This window comes from Neomonachus schauinslandi, chromosome 11, assembly GCF_002201575.2.
Source record: "Neomonachus schauinslandi chromosome 11, ASM220157v2, whole genome shotgun sequence".
In the NCBI taxonomy this organism is placed as follows: domain Eukaryota; kingdom Metazoa; phylum Chordata; class Mammalia; order Carnivora; family Phocidae; genus Neomonachus; species Neomonachus schauinslandi.
This window is the reverse complement of record NC_058413.1, coordinates 17321078-17343879: the sequence shown is the minus strand read 5'-3', so window position 1 is coordinate 17343879 and position 22802 is coordinate 17321078. Positions and strand designations below refer to the sequence as shown.

General features: G+C 51.7%; 1 non-coding gene across 1 annotated transcript; it reads left to right on the top strand.

Annotated features, from left to right (window-relative positions):
• The first annotated feature begins 11671 nt into the window (after positions 1-11671).
• LOC123326286 lies at positions 11672-11774 on the top strand. Its single transcript, XR_006540991.1, has one exon. It is a non-coding gene; the product is annotated as a U6 spliceosomal RNA (small nuclear RNA).
• The last annotated feature ends 11028 nt before the right edge of the window (positions 11775-22802 follow it).

Below are 22802 nucleotides of genomic sequence, written 5' to 3'. Positions count from 1 at the left end.
CCTCAGGACCTGTCAGAGGGCCCCTCTGCGTGTGCCTGTGGGATGTGAGGAGGCTGGCCAGCCCAGCCCTCCAGTTTTCTGGCCTGGCTTACTTGAAGTCCAGTCCGATTCCTGCAGTGACCAATGGAGCAGGCATCCTGGGGGTGGGGCCTGACTGTTTCCGACCTTGAATACAGTTCTGGAGTCAAGTAGACCCAGGCCATGAACCAGGTACTGTTGTTTACCGGCCGTAGGACCTGGGGCAGGTCAGTGTGTCTTCCTGAGCCTCGGGTCCCTCATCTCTAAAATGGGGGCAATAACGGCACCTTTCTCATGGTGCTGGCGTACCTTCATTCTCAACTCATGCCTTCAATACAGATTTGTCTGAGGGCCTCCTGGGGGCCAAGTCCCTTACCTGACCTGGTGAGGGCTCCAGATATATAAACCGCTGCCTAGGACACCAGCTGGAACAAGAAAGATACTTTCTGGGGGTAAAAGCATGGGGAAATTGGGGGAGGCTTCTCGAAGGGTGGACAGGAGCTCTGACATGGCAGGGCTTGCAGTCGGGAAGGAGAGCTGAGGAGTGTCCCCAGCCCTTCCACAGATAGGACTTCACACATTTCTCACGATTGCCTTAGAATCTGACTTTTGTTGAGAGGACGTTATATTAAACTTATCTTTCAGCCAGGTGGAGTTGGAGAGTAAGGAGAGCCGAATGTGCTGGACAGCAGTGAACAACACTCAGCGTCCCATCTGTCCTGCCCGCTCGGCTCTCATCCTGGGGGGAGCTGGTTGCCCGTGTAGCTGCGAGGCAGGGGGAGCTTGAAAGCCACCCCAAAGCCAGTGTTCCCCCAGGAGGCCTCCCTTCTACTCTTTCATACACAGGGCTGGAAAGGACAAGATCTCTGGACAAACCAGCCTCCAACCCTGACTCTGCCACATGCATGCTGGAGACCTTGGGGAAGCCTCAGTGTCCTCATCAGAAAAATGGGCACAATGGCAGTGCCCACCTTGCCAAGCTGCTGTGAGCATTCCAGATGGTGCAATGCACCCACATAATGCCTAGCACATGCCAGGATGTCTGAGGCAGGGCTGGGTCTTCTGCCAGTGGGGCCCAGTGTCTGGACTCAAGACATTCTTCTCCTTATTACAAAGCCACACACCAGGACCCAGCTCATCTGGGGCCCACGTGAACCCTGGGGCTCAGAGATATTTCGTCTCTCGATTTGGCTTTCGTCTTCCTGACCCCCGCTGAAAGTCCCCACCCACCTGCCACCCTGCCAGACCCCCACTGAGCAGAGAACTCGGCCACCTGGCAGGGCCCAGGGAGAAGGAAGCTGCAAGGTAGTGGCCAGGGGAAGGGACGTACCCCAGATGCTCTGATGGGATCTTCGGGGGGACGGGGCCAACCACGAAGCCTGCCCTGGTTCTCTCCTTCCCCCAGCACTTCTCAAATCAAGAAGGCAAAGATGGGTTTGGCTTTATTTTCCTCCCTCCTCTCATCTGTAAAATTGAGACATTACAGTTCCAAAATGGGCTTTGAGCCTGTAGAAATTAATCTGGTCTGGCAGGAGGGCTGCAAATAAACATATTGTTTCGATTGGTGTTGACATTTGGATTGTGAGAAGGTTTGAAAATGTAACTGTAGTTGGGATTTTCCAGCCCATCCAAGTTTTTCCGTGGAGGGGCTCAACACGCCTCAACTGGTGGCTGGGTGAGTGCCCTCCTTCAACCTGAGTCGGGCACTGGTGGATGCTGATGCGTCCGGGCTCTGAGCTTGGGCCACAGGGGACCACCTGGGCTCTTGTGTGGGGTAGGTGCTTCGGGAAGCAGAGCCTCTGTGGCGGCGGGGGCAGCCAACCCCGCCAGGAGTGACCTACAAGACTTAGAGCACCTACTATGTGCTGGCACCTTCTAGCTGGAACTCATTTCGTCCAGGGCTGCCATGTAGGATTATCCCCATTTTACAGACAGGAGCCTCTGAAGCACTGAGAGGTTAAGTGACCTGCCCAAACCACACAGGAGTCAAATGAAGGCTCGAACTCGGCCCGTTGTGATTCCCGATGGTTTGCCCGATACCACCTACTTTCTGCCAGGAACTTTCCCAGAAGGGTTATCTCCCCAGCAGAATGGCTCTTCACCCTTGGGCAATGGCTGAGCCTGGACCAAGGGCACCTAAGTTGGCAGAGTGTTTGGTTGTTAAGACCGCCAGTTCTACCCCATGTCTGGACCCCTGTGGGTTTAAGCCCCCCTTTACTTTACCCACTGACCACCGCGGAAGTGGGTGTCGTCCCCCTCCCCTTGCTGCACTAGACTCATCCTTCAGTGGCCTCTGAGCGCCCTGGGCCTCCCCTCCCACTCAGTTGCGGCCTCCCCACTCAGGCCCAGCAGGGAAGCAGCCTGGCTCCCCGTGCAAGGGGACAGCCCCGAGAAAGCACCCTACTCAGGGCACAGGGACACACAGCTGTCAACTGTGGACTCAGGCTGCTGGCCAGATGTAGGCACCGCATTTTGGGGGGAAAGGCTTGGTGATTTCTGTACCTGGTGACTTCTGTGTGCCCCAGGCCTCATCTCCCTGCCTCCTAACTTCTGCAATGCAAAGACCCTTCTGTCTCCCTTCCACCACTCTGTGCCTGATCCCACAGAGCAGGGCATGACCGGGAAAGCTCACCATGGGGAGCCTCCCGGGGGCCTGAGTGCTGACTGGCCCAGCCTCTGCCATTTCTTAACCAACTGAGCCACCCAGGCGCCTGCCCCTGCCATTGCTTAAGTCCATGCTTTCGCCTGCTTCCCCGAGGGCTATTTCCTCAGCCATGGATGGCACACCAGATGTGGCAAGAGTCCTCAAGGGTGGGGCCTCAATGCCATCTGGGGGGCTCCTGGTACCCAAAACCCCTCCTCCGTTCCCTTTGCTGCCTGGTGGCCCAGGTCCAGGTCCATCCCCCGGGCTTCATGGTGAGGTGAGCCCATGCCTGGCCAGGAAGACGCTTCCTCAGGGACAGCCCTCCTTGCTGACTTCTCTGCTCCCTCCCTCCCTCCCCTGTGGATGGGGGTGGGGAGGAAACTCCTAGGGGAAGAAGCCACCTCATTTGTTCCCACACACAAGGGAAGTCTCTACCACAGACCCTCAAGGCTGAGAGAGGCCTTGTCTTTGCGCCTTGCCACACCAGGACTCCCATCTCTCTGGCCCTGCCCCTCAGTTCCCATTTGGTCTGACTCCTCAGTACCCTCCTTCTGATGTTCAAAGGCTCGAAACCATGACCAGAAGTTTGGGGGCATTGGGTTTGGCCTGACACTGTTCTGGAAGTTAACGTTTGGGCTTGGATCTGTCTGGATGTTTTTTGTTTGTTGGCTGGCTTTGCCTTCAGGAGGTGTGAACCTTCGACTGGGTTTGAGTTTCTGGAAACTGGGAAGGTTTGTGTTCATTTCAAGGTTCAGAAAATCACTGTGGTTTTGGGTCATGGTTGAGTTTGATTTGCGTGCTTGATGGCAGTGGTGGCCTGGGGGCTCTGAGGGCCTAAGCGGGGTCCCTGTGGGGTCTGAGCGAGAGACACTCGGTGTGTCCTCTGGGAGGGGCTGGTCCTGGGCCAAGCCCACAGGGCAAGTGGCTGAGGCTGAAGGGAGGGGCATGGCACTGGTTCTGGGGAAGTGGAGACAGAGAATTCTCTTTCCCTTCAAACCTCTTATCACAGAGCATGCCTGCATGTGATTTTCAGCGACACAGGAGAGGTGACTTGCGGGGAAAGCACGACTCGAGAGCCAGGCCGTAAGCAGGACGGCCCCATGCCCTGGTGTGAGTGAGCGACCAGGTGTCTGCTCCGAGGCCCGCGTCTGCCCCCGCCCGCTGGGTGACCCGGGCAGCTCTTCAACTTCTCCGAACTCCTTTCCTCATGCCTCTTCCTCAGGCGGTTTTGAGATTAAAGAGGATAATATTTGTAGAAACTCACAGAGGAGGTCAGAATATATTAGTCCTCGTGAGCTCTACAAAGACAGGGCTATGCCTCATTAATCATGTTCTTCCCAAGTTAGCAGAGTGCTTGGCCTGCATGCTCATTCAATGAGCCCTTCTCGAAGCCAGATGGGAAGTGGCCTCTCGGTTATTCCTGTCAGTTTTGACAGCAAGTCTGTTTCCCCGAGTGGAGGTCGGAGCTGGAGTCCTGAGCTGCCCTGATGTGCTCTGGAAGGAGCCCTTCTCTAGCCTTTGGTCACCTCCCAAGGGTGTTCCCCATTCTCGCCAAGGCCTGTCACCTCCTGCCTCCTAACTGGAGAGGCAGACTCAATCCATTTCCATCCTTCAAGGGCTGGAAGAGTCTTTCTTTGCTAGTCACAAAGAGTTCTCACAGTGTTTGGGTTTTCAAGTTTTGGATCAGCGTACTGGAGGTTGAGGTCCCTTGGTAGAACGCCCATATGTCCTGGGTTTCCAGCTCTGGTTTGAACTCTTCAGGGTCATCGTCTCTGTGAGTGTCAGCCTAATAGCCTTGAATTTTGGTCTGTAAATAATAATACTGGCCTCCACTTACTTTCTTGTTCTGGGCACTTACTTAATCCTCCCCGATGCCCTGGGAGGTGGCATTAGAGCGCTATCCCCATCTGATAGACAAGGAAAACTGAGGCTCAGAGAGGTCAAGGAACATGCCTGTCGAGGCAGAGCTGGGATACAAAGCCAGGCCTCTGCCCACCCCCCACCCCCCAGTAAACCGTCTTTTCTGCCCCAAACATAATGCGCAGGTGGGAATGAAGGAGAGCCAGTGTCCAGAGGACCCCTCAGCCTCTGACTTGGTCTGCGAACCCGAACGTCCAGGAAGCCCTTCCCCATCTGGAACCAGGAGGGTGAGGACCACCCTCTGCCCCCCAAGCCAGCAACCCGTCTCCAGCGTTGGAAGACATAAATGGCTGTCCGCTTTTGCCAGGCTGGCTCATCACAGCCTGTTCAGAAGGTGCAATTGGTCATGAAAGGTGAACTGTTAGGAGCAGCACCTCCCGGGGCGGTGTCGGAGGCCGCCTGCCCGACACCCTGCACGGATTAACTCGCCGCAGCCCCGCTCAATCCTCCAGTCTGTTCTGCCACCCAAACCACCAGCCTCAGGAGCACAGCCACATGCCCTCCTTCCCCCACTGCTCCCCTTCCTCCTCCGGCCCCGGCCCCGGTCAATGCCCCAGTGTTCCGCCGGCGTCGCCCGTGTAAGGGTTACTTTGCCTTCTTCAAATAGGATCTGCTGCTACCCCCCGGGGGCCTCACAGGCCTCGGGCTTCACCGGGGTGGGAGCACAGAAGGCCTTCCATGGCTGCTTTGCAAAGGTTCTGCCATCTTTGAAGATGATAAACAACATTTGACGAGAGAGTCATGTTTGCATCGGAAGGACACGATTTAACTTGTCAAAAAATATTTGGGTTTCCTTTCACCGGGTTGGGTGGGAGTACATGATGCAGGAAGACTTCTGTCCCCTTTCCCCACGCTCGTCTAGATTTCTTCTCCAGCTTCCCTTTCCCCAGCCAGCCCCCGACTTAGCAGCGCTGAGGTGTCCCCCCGCGTCTACCGTCGAGTAGCTCTTGAAACGTGCCTGTTGTCTCTCTGTTCCAGGCTCTCCGTTGGCCTCTCTCACTGGAATGAGCCTGGCACCTGGTCTCTGGGTTTCTATGGCTGCCCACCCTGGACCCTCACAGGATGACTTTGATCAACACCAGTCTGACCCCACTGGTCCGAGTTACCTCTCGGACCATCTCCCCCTCCACCCCCTCGATTTTCTGCTCTGGCCATGCTGGCCTCCTTCCAGGCAGGTTTCTGGCTCAGCGCCTTTGCAAGCACTGTTCCTACTGCCTGGAATGCTCTTCCCTCAAAATCCCATGAGGATCCCTCATCTCCTCTAGGTCTTCCAGAGGTCACCTTCTCAATGAGAACTTGTCTGTCTACCTCATTTCCAATAGCAGCCCCCTCCTCCAACATTCCCCGTTCCCCCTGTCCCCCTGGGCTTGATTTTTCTCCATCACACTGAACTGACCAGAGGTGGGTTTTCCATGACCCTGATGATGCTTATACTTTAGAGCTCTGCACTAGCAGGTGCCAAGGCCCTGACCAAAATTGATATTTATTCTTTTTTTTTTTTTAAGATTTCATTTATTTATTTGAGAGAGAGAGACTTAGAGAGAGCGAGAGCATGAGCTGGAGAGAGGGAGAAGCAGAATCCTTGCTGAGCAGGGAGCCCGATTCGGGACTCCATCCTGGGACTCCAGGATCATGACCTGAGCCGAAGGTAGATGCTTAACCAACTGAGCCACCCAGGTGCCCCGATATTTATAATTCTTTATTCTTTTTTCTTAAGGAGTTTATCCTTCCCCCCCAACTGTATAAGCTTCACGTGCCCCAAAAGCCCGGATCTGCCTGCCCCTTACCTATTTTAATGTTTTTATTATGTCTCTCCCTCTGCCCTTAAAATATAAACTCCTCGAGGGCAGAGATTTTTGCCTCTAAAAATTTTTTAAACTGTTTTATCTCCAGTATCTAGAACAGTGGCCGCACACAGTAGGAGCTCCAGAAATGTTGCTGTATGTATGTATGTATGTATGTATGTATGTATGTCAGGCCAGGTGCATACTTCGCTCAGGGCCTCACGTTTCGTTTTGGATTAAGACCAGTCTCCTGGGGTGCCTGGGTGGCTCAGACGGTTAAGAGTCTGCCTTAGGCTCAGGTCATGATCTCCAGGTTCTGGGATTGAGCCCCGCATCGGGCTCCCTGCTCAGCAGCGAGTCGGCTTCTCCCTCTTCCTCTGCTCCTCCCCACTGCTCCTGCTCTCTCTCTTGCTCTGTATCTCTGTCTCAAATGAATTAAAAAAAAAAAAAATTCTTTAAAAAAAAAAACAAAGACCAGTCTCCTAACACACTCTCAAGGCTCTGTCCTCTGTCTGCTCCCAGATGTGCTTAGATTCAAACTCAGGGCCTTTGCACAGGCTGCTTCCTCTCCTTAAACCTCCTCCTCTCCTCTTGGCCTCCTTGTTCCGTCCTTCAGGTCCCTCCTTGAATGCCGTTCTGTGCCCCCGCTGAGCCTCTAGCCCCCTGGAGTTTCTCTTGCTAGCACTATTGTCACAGTCACATGCCATCTGTGCTGTTGTTGGTTTGGGATTTGTTTCCCTTCGAGGACTGTAGGCTCCGTGAGGGCAGGGCCACGCCTGTCTTGGGTGCTGCCGTCTCCCCAGCTTAGTGTCTGGCACACAGTTGTTTTCACGGACTCAGTAAATAGCTGCTGTGGGAAGGAGCAAAATAAAAAACAGGTGGGGAAAGGCGGGGGTCAGGCAGTTAACACCGAGGTAAACAAAATCACATGAAATCTAGAGCACATCAGAGCTGAAAGAGATGACCCGGTCCATAGCTTGTAGACCGCGTGCCCCGGCGCCCTGCGGGTTCCACGGAGGTGTCCCCCAGGTTGCTGCTCCCTATGTGTGTGCGTGCATGTGCGAGCGTGGGCATGTGTGGGCACGTGTATGTGCAGGTGCGCGTGTGCACATGTGTGCAAGTGCAAGTGCATGTGCGGGTGCGTGTGTGCGTGTGCAAGTGGCAGGGGTGGGGGTCGGGAAGGTTGAAAGACCGGCAAATAGACGGATGTCAGTCAGACCCCCGTTCCTACCTCAAACAGAGTAGTTCTGCTTTTGTCCATTTATATATTGAACTTTGGCTTCTGAATTTGTTTGAAAAGAAATAAGCTTTCTGGGGAGTCTGGCTGGCTCAGTCTGTAGAACAGGCAACTTTTGATCTCAGGTGATGAGTTCAAGCCCCATGTAGAGCTTACTTAAGAAAAAAAAAAGAAAACAATTTTAAAACATAATTAAATAAATAAAATAAAAAATACAAAAGGTTCCAGCCAAAATCAAATTTGGAAAGCGCTAGCCTGATCCAACCCCTCCTTCCTGTTTTACAAATAGATAAACTGAGGCCGAGAGAAGTAGACGCACTTGTCCAAGATCCAAGATCACAGAATGAATGAGCCACAAGCCCAAGGACTATTCCCTGACGGCCAGCCCACTCTTCCAGGTTTGGGCAGAGCATTGCATCATTTCATCTGTGACCAGGTGGCCGAGCACCTGGACATCCTGGAGCTCATGGAAAAACTCCAGGGATCACCAAGCTTTAATCCCATCGTGTGAATCAGGAATCATTTTAGTTGCAGATGACGTGACTCCCGAGATGCACACAGTAAAAATCACAATGCAGAGCACAAGTACTCAGGGGGAAAATCCGGATGCAGAAAGCTAAATTTCCTTTGAGTTTTTCAGTTAAAATTCATTAACTACTTGCTTATTTATATTATTGTCTGGAGGTGCTTCTAGCAAACATATAGCAATAGGCATCAAAGGTTTAGAAAACTTTGTGGGAGCAAAACTTAAAAGGGAAATAATTCTGTGCATTGGTTTCATGGTGTCTGTTTATGTGCGTGAATATGAAAAAAATTTAAAAGGATTATTTCTCATATACTTTGGTGTTGGAACAGATACCTCTGGCCAATGGGGTCTCTATGGGGGAAGAAGACCACTATTTTTCATTCTATAAAAATAAATCTTTAATTTGTTCTCTGATTACAAAAATAATAGGTACACCTGAAGATGTAGAACACTACAGGAAAATGCACAACTTAGAAAGGGAAAGTGTTGCAATATTGTTCTCCCCCCAGCCAGAACCATAGTTAATACTAATTTGTTTCCAGACCTACTAAGTGAGTGTCAGACACCAGGAGGACAACAGTGAGCAAACACTGATGTCATTTGTGATCTCACAGTCTCATAGTTGGGTGGGGAAGAGATACGAAGTTATCACATAATTGTAAAAATTCAATTGTGTTTTGCATTCAAAAGGAGAGATATGAAGGCATGAAACTGGGGAAAGGGACCTTCATGAGGCCTGGGAAAGCTTTGTTGAGGGAGCCAAGATGGAGTTGGGATCTGTTAAGTATGTGAAGATGGGAGGAAAGAGTGGTCAAGGAAGAAGAAATGTCTATGCAAAGGCCCTGTGGCAGGAGGGAGACAAATCAGTGTCGCAGGAGTGCCTGGTTCATGGTGAGGCAGCAGAGGCATCTGGAGGTCTGTGAAGAGTATGGTAACAATTTGTCCTAAGAATAAAGGAAGACATAAACTTTTAAATAAAATTGAGTGTGACCAAATTTGCCCTTGATATCTATTCTTTCTGATTTGTCTTGGTGCACGTGTGCATCTATTAATGCTTTAGCAGGATGGCTTAAGCAAAAGGAATCTTTTACTGGCTCACATGGATACAGCTTGATCTAGGGCCTCAAACAACTTCCCCAGGTTCTCTCCATCTCTCAGCCTTGTCCTCTGTTCTGCTGACCATTTCCAGGCTCCTACAGCCCCAGGTACTCACACACCTGCACCGCAGTGAAAAAGACTGACTGGCGCGGCAGGCATGTCAGTTTCAGCCTTGCTCCCTGGGTACCAACCTCTGAACCAATCACTGTGGTTAGAGGAATGTGATGCTCTGATTGGTCAGGCCCAAATCACATGCTCCACAGCTCCTCCCCCTCCCCCCCTCCCCCCCCCCCCCCCCCCAGAGCTCTGCGGTGGAGCACAGAGCCCGGCGAGAATCCACTCCACGTGCTGAAAGTCAGAGGAGCCCTTACCTCTGGGACTGGGGGGCAGGATTGACTAAGAGGGCACAGGGCATGTTCCAGGAGAGTTGGAAATGTTCTATATCTTGATTTGGGGGTACCTACACAGGTGTGTATGTACACAAATAAACATTGAATTGACACTTAAGATGTACACACTTCACTGTATGTAAGCCATACCAACGTTCAAAAGTCCCTGGCTAGAGCATGGGGAAGAAAATTCAGGATACTGTTACCAAAAGAAGGGTGAATGGACGTTCCCTATAATATAGGAATACATGTGTATGAACATATAACACGTAGATGATTTTTGACTTGGTGTGGACATCACAGTGCACCCTCTTATGTCATAGTGTTTGCTTGATAAATCTTGGGCATTTTACTACGACGACCACCGCTTTATGCCACAGATTTCATTTCAGAAGTACTTTATTAAGCAAATGAGCTTGTCTCCTCAGCACTGCTTGCAGGAAGGGGCACCCCAGAATCCTGCCGGGGACCAGCCCCCTGAAACAACCCATTGCCTGCAGAGGGGAGGTGCTTGCATTGTCAAGGACCTCGGGCCTTGCTATGCACATTGGCTTTGGCCCGCCAGAGCTGGGCCCCTCTCTCTCTCTCCGTTTGGACCCTCTTGTTTTCCCTCTCTCAAATGCGCCCTGCTAAAGGGAATACATTCTTACTCATGCTAGGTTGGTAATGATGGTAGCTTCTAGAGTGCCTCTTCATGCCGCAAGACACCTTATTTTTTCTTTACAGTGAAAATAGTGATACATCTAAAAGAGTCTCTCCCAGAACGCGGGGGAATGGTTGGGAATGGCACTCTGGCTCCAGACATAGGGACTGAAGTCTCCTCTTCCCGTTGGCCACCTGCAGTCCCTTGGGCATCTTATTACCTCTCTGCACCTTACTTTCTCCTCTCCTGTGGAGAGGCTAGCAGAGAGAGGATTAGAGTGCCTGGCACGCAGGTTTATATATGTTGGTTACAACAGAACGGTGCGGCCGGCAGCCTTGGGAGTGCATGAGAAGTGGAAGGGGCTGTTCCCAGCTGGGGATAGAGGGTTCCTCTCTCCTCTGGTTCTGGCCCACCTTGGTGTCCTCTTCTTCAATCCCCTTTGTCTTCTCTCCTCTCCTTTTATTCTTTCTGCCCAGGGCATCTTTTCTTTGCAAGGAAGGGACCACTTTGGGCTGTTCTCTGGGAGGCTGCAGGAGGCTGCCTAGCACGATGGCCTGAGCTCACCAAAACCTGAGGATAGATGCCCCAGGAATCCCCTCTGCTACCCTATGGCCTGCCGGCTAGCCAACTTCTGTCTGTGTTCTTCTGACTCAGGAGGCCCTTTGCCTGTCGGCACAGTTGGTGAAGAGAACTCAGGCTTTGAAATCAGAGAGATGTGAGTTCCAGCGTGGCTGGAAGGTGCTTCACTTCTGAGGGGCTCCGTTTCCTTAGTGGGGAGAAGCGGCCCATGCTGCGCCTGGCAGGGTTGGGGGCATGGAATGAGGTCATGTGTATATGGAGCCAACCCAGTAGGCCTTCACCTGCAGTGTGGGCTTGCGCTCTTTCTCTTCTGCCTGAGTGAGGAGATTTACTTGGCAGCTTTGTTTGGGGTGTGTGGTCCAATTTACTGGGAGACAAAATAGGGGCTGCATCTATTTGCTTGGGCTGTCAAACCAAGTACCGCAGGCGAGGTCGCTTAAACAACCGAAATTAATTTTCTCACCGTTCTGGAAGCTCGAGGGTGTCGGCAGGGTTGGTTTCTTCTGATCACTCCGTGGTTTGCAGACGGCTGTCTTCTTGCTGTGTCTTCCCATGGTCTTCCCTCTGTGCCTGTCTGTGTCCTGCCTGCTTCGGATAAGGCCTACCAGTCCGGCCTCATGTTGCCTTGACTGCCTCCTGAAAAACTCTGTCTCCCAATACAGTCACATTCTGAGGTACAGGGGTTAGGACTCAAACAGATGAATTTGGCAGAGACACAGTTCTGCCCATGACAGAGACCTTGAACCAGAGCAGCTCCCCCACCCATCACTCATCATCCTAGCTCCCTTGCTTTAGGCTTTGGAGGTTTTTGAGCTTCCAGAGTTCCCTCTTGCGCCCTCGCTTGGGCAGTGCACACCCTAAAATTGGAACGACAGAGGAGACTAGCATGGCCTTGCACAAGATGACATGCAAGTTGATGAAATTTTCCATCTTTAAAGAAAAAGTTCCCTCTCCAAATGGGCTTATCGCTAGGGTGGAGGCTCCTCTTATTGGCTGGCTCATAAGAGTAGAGGTTTGCCAAAGCCACTGGAATAGACACCAGGGAGGACGGCAACCCAGGAAGGAAGCTCCCTGGCCTGTGGCAGGTGTCTGGCCATTGCAGAGCGCACGCGGGCTCCTGGGGCTGATCCCAGGCCTAGCCATTTCCTGCAGGGTCTCTGTGAACTTGACTTTGCCACGTTGCCGGCTTCCCGAGGCCAGTCCATTCCCCACTTGCTTGACTGCTAGGCCTGGGTGTGGGGCATCGGGGAGCAGACGGGCAGACATCCCCATGGAGCAGGGTGGGATGGCAGGAGTTTGAAGCTAATCTTATTAGCAGCCACATCCTGCATCTCCTGAGGCTCTTCTCCGCCCCCGTGGCCCACAGCTCAGTGCCCACTCCCGGGCAGAAGGCAGATGGAGCAGGAGCAAGGCCCAGGGTTGGCACTGATCTCTGGACCTCAGAGACACTGCCACAGCCATTTCTCACCATCCAGAACAGGTCCCTGCAACCGACTCACTCCGTGCCTGGGGCAAGAAATTTGAGTCTCTGTGAAACCATTTCCTCTGGATGTGAAATGGGCCATACTACAGGATCCCATGACTAAAAAGGTCTCCCCGTCTCTACGGTGATTTCTGTGCTAGGAACACGTGTGCCAGGTTATGCTGGGGCTGAAGCATACAGTTCTTGTTGCCTGAGGTGGGGTCCGGGGGTCAGGGTCAGGGTCAGGGCCCAGTGGAAACACTTGAGAGATTATTAGAATACTCTGGAACAGGAGGATTGACCAATACTCTGGGGCAGAGGATATGGGGAGACAAAGCCACCTACCCGTGGGGTTTGCATCTCTCAGTTGTGTGTAGGAGCTGAGAAACTTAGGGATTTGCCCAGAGGTCTAATCATAGACTTTTAATCTACATTGATGCACATACACATCAAGATTTCCTCTTGGATGAGGTCTTGTATAAAAGAAAGCACACCACCTCCTTTGATCATCAAATAATAAGAACAGAGCCATCTGTCATGTTTTCCTTTTTACCTTGGCCACCAGGAAGCTCTGGGAAAGATCTAGGGTTCAGTTGCTATACCTTCTGGATCTCTGGTTTCTGACACACTTCCCTCTTCCTTTCTCTTAGTTAATATTTGTCATTTAAATTATGTACAAGCATTAAAATTAAAGGAGACAGGACACAAGCTTGACTCCTTTGATATGGAATCGGGAATATGGTTAAGTACTGAGGTGTGTTTGTGTATTGGGGGGCAGTGGTACTTCTGCCATTTATACGTATGGACACAGAAGGCCAGCTTTCATGATTTGTAATCTGATTTTATTTAATAGCCCTTATTATATGCTAGGTGCTGTTGCCGTGCTTTATAAATATCAACTCAGGTGATCTTCGGAACAACCCTGGGAGATGCATACTAGTATCAGCCCCATTTTGTGGATGAGGAAATGGAAGGAGATGAAAATGAAGGAACTCGCCCAGAGTCACGTGGCTATTACACGTCAAGCCAGGATCTGAATCCGGAGTCCACACTTTGGGACTTTGCAGTGCTGACAGCGGAGTCACCAGCCACCTGTAGCTACGGAGCATGTGGCCTGGGGCTTGTGTGACTGAGGAACAGAATTAAATCAATTTTAAAATTTGTGTGGCGACGGACCACTCTATGAGACCGGGCAGCTGGGAAGCACCACGTTTTGCCTCCTCGCCCCCATTCCTGATGCTGGTGGGAAGGTGATTGGGGGGCAACCCAGTGGAATTGAGTACAATCTGCAGGAAGAACCAAAAGCCTGAATTCCTCCCCCTCCTCCTCTCCCTCCTCTTCCTTCTTTTTCATCATCACAGCTAAGATCTTCTGAGCACTTACAAGTCTCACTTAGTTCTCCCCCAAATCCTTGGATGTAGGTACTTTCCCCAATATACCTGTTTAACAGAAGGGAGGACTTGCACTCGGAGAAATAAGTGTCTTGTACAGAATCGTGCAGCCAGTAAGTGGCTGAGCCAGAATTTGCACCAAAGTCTAAATGACTCTAAAGCCGCATTTTCTTTTCTTTCTTTCTTCCTTCCTTTCTTTCTTTCTTTCTTTCTTTCTTTCTTTCTTTCTTTCTTTCTTTTCTTTCTTTCTTTCTTTTTCTTCTTTCTTTCTTTCATCCTTCCTTTTTCCTTCTTTCTTTCTTTTCTTTTCTTTCTTTCCTTTCATCCTTCCTTCCTTCCTTTCTTTCATCCTTCCTTTCTTTCTTCTTTCTTTTCTTTCATCCTTCCTTTCTTTCTTCTTTCTTTCTTTCTTTCTTTCTTTCTTTCTTTCTTTCTTTCTTTCTTTCTTTCTTTTTCTTTCTTTCTTTCTTTCTCTCTCTCCCTCCCTCTCTCCCTTTCTTCCCTCCTTCCTCCCCGCTTCCCTCCCTTCTCTCTTTTTCTTTCTTTTTTTTTTTTAAAGATTTTATTTATTTATTTGAGAGAGGCTGAGAGCACGAGCAGGGGGGAGGGGTAGAGGGAGAGGGAGAAGCAGACTCCCCACTGAGCAGGGAGCCCGATGCGGGGCTCAATCCTAGAACTCCAGGATCATGACCTGAGCCGAGGCAGATGCTTAACTGATTGAGCCACCCAGGAGCCCCTCTTTCTTCCTCTCTTTATTCCTCCCTCCCTCCCCCCACTTTCTTCCTCTCTTTCCCCACCTTTTTTTTTTTAAGTAAAATGTGCTCCCCTTCTGACTCCGTAGGTCACATGCCTGTCAGTTTCCACCAAAGTAGAGTGTCTGTTGTTGACTAATGTCAGCATTTCTGAAGGAAGGAGAGAGGAAGACAGAGGTGGTGATCAGAGGCCAGGGAAGTGCTGGGTCCTCACAGACGCCGACCAGCCGGTGAGGAGAACATGCATCACGGGGAAGGCTTGGCGGGCATCAAGAGACAGCCAGAGAACCACCACCTACCTACAGGTGGTTCCTCTAGGTGGTGCCCAGAGAACCTAGGACCAGCCGCACCTCCACCAAGAAAGCTCTGCACTCTGGGAGAAGAGTCAGAATGGGACACCTTAGTTTCCTCATCTGTCAAATGGGGACAAGGATGATTCAATAGGATAGCGTCTGAGAACCCGCCTGGCAGATGGAACAGTGCTTGCCTTTCCTGTCTCAGAGCTGGTCTCTGGGGTCGGAGCTCCTGGGAGACCTCGCAGGGGAGAAGCACAAAGCTGTCTCCACCGTGGGCAAAGGGAAGGCAGATGGCTTGTTCGCTGAGGGGTCGGGGTGGGCGGTGGGGGCTGTAGCGCATGGCTGTCAGCTGAGATCACCGCCTCCTCTCTTCCAGCTGCCTGGGGATATTATGAAGTTGCAGAGACAGGGAGAGGAAGCTCAAGCTTGGGGGCCTCTTTGGGGGGCTAAGGAGGGGAGCAGAGAAGGAGGACGTTAATGAAAAAAACATTTCTCGTTCAAGGTGACTGAAAGGTTTTGAGGCTGGTTGGGTCAGGGTCTGGCTGTGGCTAAAAACAAGTCCCCCAGATGTGAAGGAGCCAGGCTTGGGACAGCTGCTGAGGGGCAGGCTATTGCAGGCCCAGCTGACTGACCCTCTTGGGGCTACCGACCTCCGAAGACCCCTGACTCTGGACAGACACCTGAGACGGGGCAGCTGTGAGGTCCTGGGAGCAGAACATCTGGATGCACGTGGCTCGTCCTGCCCATGGTCTTCCTCTGGCTTTGCAGACTCCAGTCCGCCCTACTGCCTGTCTCTGGATTATGTGTGGGCACGGGGAGGTGAAGGTGCTGCTGGAAGCTTCCAGCCTGACCCGGAGATGACAGAGGCCGGGCCCAGCCTGAGAAATGGAAGAACCTGCCAAGACAGGAAGGCTAAGATGGGTTTCTGGGGGCAACTCCTAACTCAACTCCTAACTTTGCCCCTAGATAATTTCTAGACTGGCACAGAATGTGCCATGTCTGCCACGCGTCTGAATAAGGGCCCCTCCCATGAGAAAAAACCAGCTTTCATAGCCAGAGCTTGTCCTTGAACATGACTGACGGGTAGCCCTTCCCATTTCACAGCTGGGGAACTGAAGTTTGGAAAGGTGAGGACCTGACACTAGCGAGCTGAGCGAGGGGTGGGGCCGAAATCCCAGTGTAAGGAGTCCTTTGCAGTGTATGCCCCCTCTGCCCACTTTCTCCTAGATGCTGGGGAAACTTCAGAAGGCCCAGGGGACACCAAAGGAATAGATCAAAGCCACATGGAACCAAGAATAGGCCCCGCATCATGCTGGGACCCCCATTCCCTCCTCGAAGCCCGATTTCATCATGACTGGTCATCATCCCTCCAGTGGGAAAAGGGGCCCCTGCAGTGTGTTTTAGGATCACATGCAGCACACTTTATTCCCTTGAAAAATGGTTTTCCTTGGGAGTGAAGCGTTGCACACAGATGCATCTTTCACCCCTGTGAGCCCCGCGAGGGTGGGGACCACGCCACCCCTTTCCTGACCCCATCAGCATTTGTAAGGGCCCAGCTGCTTGAGAAAGTTGTAAAAGATGCTCAAGACTGTGAGCTGGTCCCATGGGGATGCCCGGCCTCTGGAAGTCCCCCTGTTGGGCATCTGAAGGTCTTTACAGGCCAGATGGCATCTTTGCCCCTCTCCGACTGGTGAACCATCATCTCTGGAAGAGACCCCAGGGGTCATCTCAGCCAACTCCTTTTGGGCCCAGGTGGGTGAACGGAGGGGCCCCAAGCAGGAGGGGCCCTGCCCGAGTGAAGACTGGAGGGGGGCTCCTGACCCTGGCTGGAGGGCCTTCCAGGAGCCCACACTGATTTTCCGGAGAAGGGCCAATGTGGATGGAGCAGGAAGTGGATAGTCAGGAGCCTGCTTACAGGTTCTGAAAGGGGGCAGCCCCCGGAATATTCAGAATATGCATGGTGCGGTGGCTTGCCCAGGTCACATGGGCCCGGGAAATGGAAAGGGACAGGATAGGCCATGAACTCATGTCTGTCCTTGACCCTACACTTCTCTCGAAAATAGCTAAGTAGTGCTTAAAAAAATCCGAACTGCCCATTTGTGTTCACTTTCGCCCACTTCAGACACTGTATCATCCCTCCTTCTTTTCTGTTTTAAATTGAAGTTGTAAATCCCTAGCACCCTAAAAAAATAAAAAGAAAACCCCAAACAATCCTCCAAGTCCAGAGAGAGGATGGGCTAGGACACCAGCCTCTCCGTGTCTTCTAAAGTACAAGACTCCTGTATTTCTGTTCAGAAGCAGAACGGCTTTTTTTTTTTTTTTTTGTCTTAGACAATGTGGTTCTAATATATATCAACAGAGCCAAAGAAAAGGCTTTTTTTTTTTTTTTTAAAGAAGTTAACTTCATTTCAAGAACTTGTGTGTTTCTCATTAGTAACGCTGTCTTTTGAAATCCAGCCCAGGGAGGCGATTCCAGTTGAAATCAAAACTGATACACGAGGGTTTGACTCAAACGCTGTTCTGTCCCTTGCTCGCTGCCTTGTTGGGGCTGCTTGCTGGAGGGATGGGACAGGCAGGGCCAGCAGCCAGCTCTCTGCTCCCCAGCCCACGGTCCCAGGCCTCCGTGGCTGTCGGGGGGTACTGGGGAACCGGCCAGGCGGGGTGGGGCGTCTTTCAACCTGGTGAGCTTCTCACCTGAGGCAGGGAGCTGAGGTGAGACCTTGAAGCCTGGGAGGAGGGAAAGCAAGCCCCCAGGCCTGGTGACCTAGACACCGGGGGCTTACGGAGGCCAGAGGGCTCCGGCCACGGCCAGAGCCACGAACTGAGTAAGTGTTACGTGATAGGTCATGATCAAGTAGTCCCAGGAGGGGCCACGCTGCTCTCCAAGTTGTAGGTTTTTCAAGTTGTTCTAAGTGGAAAACTCCCACTTTTTACTTTTTTGGGCCAGCTCCGGCATTTCTCCTCTGTGAGACCAGGCCTTCTGGACAACATTAGGAAAAAAAAAATCTTTCCATGGTCAGCCAAGGGGCGACTCATCCTCCCTGCTGGTGGAGGCCACTTCCTCCGGACATGTCCGTTTCTGGATGGATAAGGAAGGCAAAGGGCATTCTATTCCTGCCCTTCTCTGTTCTCCTGTCCACGGACCCCCAAGTGGGATTTTGTTCCTTAATAAAAAAACCACCTATTCTTAGGAGAACTGATGTTCTTGTTATATACACCAAAGGGGTTTGTTTCAAGGATGACAGAAACCAATAGGATGGTCCCTCACGCCCAGCCCCCTAATCCGAATTTCCTCATCCTTCAAAACCTAGCGATGTCCTTCCTTCCATGGGAATCCTTTCTCTACCCACTGCTTGTTGGTGATAATTCTAGCCTCAGGGTTCAGCCTGAGACACTCCTTTTATAATTAATGGGGTGTGACTTTTTTTTTTAATGATCAAACTGTTCCTCCTTGCTTGTATTATTTAACTTTCCAGACATCCAGACATTTCTGTCTTGTCCCCTTAGTTAGGGGGTCTGACTTTCTTGAGGACTGAGACTTTTCCATGACTGTAACCCCAGCTCTTTAGCACAGTTTGCAAATAACAGCAGTGATCATTAAAATAACTATCAACCCTATTTTTTTTTACATTAACCTACTATGTTTTAATGTCCCTTTAATGGCCACTCCCTTAGAAAAATAAAAAGAAATATTTCCAAGAGACGAAAAGAATAATTATTGAGCCACTTTCTCTGTAAGGCCCCTCCCAGTGCTAAGTTCTGTGATGCTTCCTTCTGTCGGGCAGCCACCTATGCTTGGCTTATGCATTGCCTGGTTTGAAGACTTCGTGGATTTGTTGCTAAATCTGTTCAGTTCTCCATGAATGAGACTGAGGGACCATAGTTTTCCCATGCCCCTCTTCCCAGATTTGGTTTGTGGAAACAGGGGGCAATGTGTTATGGAAAAGAGCTGGGTGCACCTGTCTGGGTTCACCTCCCAGCTCCATCCCACACCTGCAGTGGAGCCTGCAGTGGACCCTCTGATCCTCAGTTTCCTCATCTGTAAAATGGGGATCGTTATGGTGCCTTCCTTGCATGGTTATGGTCTTGATGAAATGAAGTCTCAGGAACATGGCACTTGCTACCATTTGTTGAACTTCGCCGGGTCAGGCACTGTGCTGGGCGCTAGGCCCAGAATAAATCTAGAAGCTCAAACATCAGGGATTCCAGCTATTCTATAGCTGTTTCATCAGCTACACCTCCCCCTGGGTCAGCTCCCTCTGTGATACGCTCTGGATTCTCCTTTGCAGCCGCCACCCCTGTGTGTACCTACCGTGTGAGTGGTTGACCACACCTTTCCCCACTAGAAGCTTCCAAAGAGCCTGGGCCTGGTCTCTTTCTGCTCCCACTACTGACCAGGGCCCACCAAGGCACTTAAGAAACATTAGCCTCCATCTCCCTTGGCTCCCTTTTCTGTGATAAATCAGTACTTCCCTTGTTTCCCTGAGAGGAAAGGACCCGGGACCCTCCACAGATGCCCCTGGGTGGGGACTTGATGTTCATTCTGTGGCTTGAGCCATGCAGGGATATTGTCTCCTGATCGAAACCTGCAAGATCCCTGTGCCTTGGATCCTGCCGAAGACTTGGCATTTGATGTCCCACCCCACATCTCCAGCTGATCAGTCCTAGTCCTTCTCCGAGGGATGTGCTTCAATGCCACCTCCTCTGAGAAGCCTTTCTTGACGATTACAGACTTAGAGAACTGAAAAGATCACCGGTGATGTTTTATTCTTTGGACCGTGGCTCCCCAGGGACTCACTGAAGTTTTGACTTCCCAGGGCCCAGGACAGAGACAGTGACCAGTAAGTGCTGATTGAATGAATCCTGTCAAAGCAAAACCAGACCGAGTCACGCCCACACTGCCCAGAAAATGTTAGCACACACCCTTGTGATTTACACAGCTTGTTTCTTTCTTAATTCATTCATTCAAAAAAAAAAAAAAATTCTGTCGAGCACCCAGTGTGGTGCTGGGCCCCAAACTGGGTGCTGGGGAGCCAGTGGTAAATCCGGCAAACTCATTCCTGTGTCTTGGCCATCTTGGAGTTTCCTGTCTAGGTCAGTGGATTCATGGGCAAGGTCAAAATAAAACCAGGGAGTTGGAGGGAAATCACCAGCCCCAAAGTGACCATGTAGCTGCAAAGCAAAGGGTGAAAATGGGTCTCTGTCCACAGAGGTGCATGGGTCCAGCTTCCTCCCTTGGCTGCAGCACCTGAGGGCCCCCGGGGAGAAGATGGGCAGGGACAGGACCGTCCTGCTCCTCAGGCAGGGCTGACCCTCTGAACTCAGGGCAAGGGGGACTGTGTCCACCCAGAACCAGCTGGGGCCGCCCACCGCTGAAAGGTCCTAATTAGCTCATTTCCCCAGCCCCGTGGGCTGCGAGCAAGTTCCCTTCACCTTTTGCCCTGCCCCATCTCACTCAATTTAGCAGTTCAAGGTTCACTGTGGTGTCAGGGTGGGGACAGGGAAAATGTCCCCCACTCCCATGCCATTAAATAAAACCATCCCTTTGTGGCTGGCTCCACCCTGAAGACTTTGGAATCCTTCCCTCCCTGGCCTGGTTCTGACGGGAGAGGCTGTGGGTCCAGAGCCCTGGCTACAAACTCTGTCTCTGCCCTTGGACAAGCAGTTGTGTGATCCTGAGCAAGTGGCTCACCCTCTCTGACCGTCAGTCTCTTCAATTATGAGGACCCTAATACTCACGTCACCTGGTGGCTGGGAGGATGCAACGGAATAAGGCCTGTGAGGCCGGAGGCGCAGGGCTCAGACGTAACCCTCAGTTCTGGCCCCCACACTCTGCCCGACTTTCCTGGACGGGAAGTCTGCTCTGCTCACCGCTGTATTTCTAGCATCCCAACGGAGCCCCGAGACTTGAGGAAGTCTGGAAAACCATCCCGAAGCTCTCGGATCTTCAGCTCCCTCAGGAGAGGGAATGGGAATGCACGGTCCTCTGTCCCAGGGGGACATGTGGCGTGGACCAGGGCATGAAACAGCAGTGGGGACTGTAACGAGCCTAGCACAGTGCCTGGCCTGGAGAGGGGCCACCGAGTCGGCTTCCTTCTCTTCAGCCAACTTGCGGCAACATGTTTCTCAAAGTGTGCTCCTCAGACCGGGGACCTGGTTGGCTGGCTGCCACCCCAGACCCGCAGAAATGAGAGCTGCATTTTAACAAGATCCCCAGGTGTTGGGGTGCCCGCCCAAGTTTGAGAAAGGCCGCTCTACTGCGTGCCCTTGAGCTAGTCACGACTTCTCTGTGCTTCTTCCTCCACTGTAAGTGGTGGTGATGTTAGTAGTGACTGTCCAGACTTGGCATAAACCAAACAAAGCCAGAAAATCCATTATGGATGAGAAGAAGGGGATGGCATGTTCCAGAACCAAATCGAAATGAATGCGCTGAGGGCTTTCTGCTCGTCTCTGGGCCACAGCTCTGTGGGTCGCTAGAAGCAGATGGAATCCAAGAGTGGGGCAGGGGACAGGCGTTGGGGTCTCCTCCATCCTGTGTTGGGTTGAAAAAGAGAGCTAAGGGAGCACTATGCATCTGGACGGGTAAAATGCCTTCCCCTGCTTCTCTTTATTATGGGTCTGTGCAGGGAGGGTCAGGAATCACGCCCCATCCTGGGTTTACAGGACCTTTCCCTAATAAAGCTGAGGGCTGGGAGGCCGCGCATTCCAGGGGACGTAATTAAAACCACCGAGGGCTATTTGGAATAACAGACCCGTTAGTCGGAAGCACTTGCCATGCTAATTCAAACAAGGTGATTACAGGCGATTAGCGAACCTAATGCCTTCAGTTTAAAACCAGCCGGGGGAGGGATGAGCCAATGGCCTCGGCTACTTCCTGTGGGTGGTGGAGGGGCCAGACCTGGGACTGAAATTTCATAAGGTCAGTGCTAAGTGGGGCTCCTGGGCCCCCCACCTGGGTAAGATGCTCTCCCCATGCAAACTCCTTCCCTGGAGTGCAGGAGGCAAGCTCTCCTGGGGAGAGTCAGAAATGCACTCCCCCCCAGGTCTCCTGGGGACCATTCTGGACACACCCCACAAGAGCTGGCCCTGCCTACCTCTTCAGCCTCATCCTCTGTGGCCTCTGGAGGGTAGACGCTGGGTTTTGTGGTCTCTTAATCCTCCAAAGGGAATGCTTATGGACGCACCTATGCATACCTAATAACATTTTACTTAGCACTTGTTATGTGCCGAGTACTGTGCCAAGCAGTTGATACACATTGCCCCATTTAATTCATTTACATCAGCCCCGCTATTGTCCCCATTCGACAGATGTGAAGTGTGAGGCACAGAGGGAAACCCACCCCACGCTGCTGGAAGGTGGTCAGGAAGGGTCTTTGTCCCAAATCCACGTGACTCTCAAGGGTCCCCATGACCTCACTGAATGCTTACAGTAAGTACACGAGGGAGGGACTGTTATTACTGCCATTCCATCTTGCAGCTGAGGGGACCGAAGCTCAGAGAACCAAGTAACTGGCAAAGGATCATGAGCTAGTGTGGTGATTGGCTGAACTGGGATATGACCCTGATGTTGCTGCTTGCAACCCCCCTGCTTTGAATCTCTTCACTGCAGCACTCTGGAAAGGACACAGAATGGTGGCCAAGCCTGGGAGGGGAGGAGGCCAACAGGGAGACTCATTAGGGAAGGGCATCCAAGACAGAGGAAGCCAGACAGATCCATGAAATAGGGAGCTTCCAGCTGCCTGTGTTGGAAACCCCCCAATCGATTGGCTTAATAAGAAATACTGGGGCACATGGCTGGCTCCATTGGTAGAGCGTGTGACTCGATCTTCGGGTTGTGAGTTCGAGCCCCATGTTGGGTATAGAGATTACTTAAAAATAAAATTAAAAAAGAGAGAAATAGTTATTATTACCAGCAACAAGAAGTACTGAAGGAGTGGTTAATTTAGAGGCTCCACAACATCATCAAGAGCACTGGTTATCTTCTTTCCTTCCTCCCTTCCCCCATCCATGAGATATTACTGGGCACTGTCTATATGCCAGGCACTCTCCCGAGCCCTGGGGGG